This window comes from Ananas comosus, linkage group 18 (genome assembly GCF_001540865.1).
Source record: "Ananas comosus cultivar F153 linkage group 18, ASM154086v1, whole genome shotgun sequence".
In the NCBI taxonomy this organism is placed as follows: domain Eukaryota; kingdom Viridiplantae; phylum Streptophyta; class Magnoliopsida; order Poales; family Bromeliaceae; genus Ananas; species Ananas comosus.
In genome coordinates this window covers 3,742,905-3,744,030 of record NC_033638.1, presented here as the reverse complement: position 1 = coordinate 3,744,030, position 1,126 = coordinate 3,742,905, and positions in this window count along the sequence as shown.

The window sequence follows — 1,126 nt, the reverse complement described above, 5'->3', positions numbered from 1 at the left end:
TGTCATGGGGTTTATAATTACTTGGAAATGTTGTGTTGATTTGTGTACTAAGCATCATGGCCTGTTATTCTCTCATAGTATTCAAACTTCTTCAAGAGTTGTATATTGTGTAATCTTTTGACGCTACAAGATGTGCAAATAGTGCAATTATGTTCTTTTAAGAAAAAACGTTGCTCTTCATTCCTATAAGACTAGTGGATGCATAATGCACTAGTTAATTATTGTTATACATCTCATTTGTTTTAAGGTGATTGCTGTTATTTTTGGAGATTTCAATTTTTCAAGAAATTTCCTCTTTTGATTACATCTTTGATTTATCAAATTACTTATCGTTGCCAAACTTAATTGGAGAGCACCGATCTTATAGATATCACCATGAATTATGAATCTGACTTGCATATGCATTTGCTATATATATATATATAGAGAGAGAGAGAGAGAGAGAGAGAGAGAGAGAGTCCATCTTGGGTGCTTCTAATAGCACATGAATAGTGCATGCTATAGACTATCAGGCTCTTGGCTTCATGCTAGTTCAACCACCAAATAATAAATCCTACAAATCCAAGGGTTAGAAAGTCGAGAGCATGTACTATTCATGTGCTTTTGAGAGTATCCAGCCCTAATATCCCTATATATATAGCACTAGGCTACTATACTATTAATAGCACTAATTCATTGGTGATATTAGGTTTTCGGTCCTTGGATTATTAAATGTGCTGTTAGGATGATAGTGGTTGGGTGGTTGGTTGAATAGTATGATCTAATGGGTGAAAATGGTCAAAGGGGTAGCACCAAGTGCTTGGGTGCTATTAATAGTATAGAGTCGGACTTTATATACATACATGTTAGGGCTACTATACTTTTGTGAGTATAGGTCCCTTTGTACTCATAAGTTTTTGGCCGTTGGATGAAGAGATGTGCGGTAAGGATGATAGTAGTCCACGGTTAGGGTTGAGTTGGTGGTTGGTTGAATATTATGATCTAACGAGTAGAAATGGTCAAAAGGGTGGATCTAACGGCCAAAAACTTATGAATGCAAAAAGATCTATACTCGTAAGAGTATAGTAGCCGGACTCTACATATATGTAGTCCCGCTACTATATTATTATGAATACGATCACCTTCG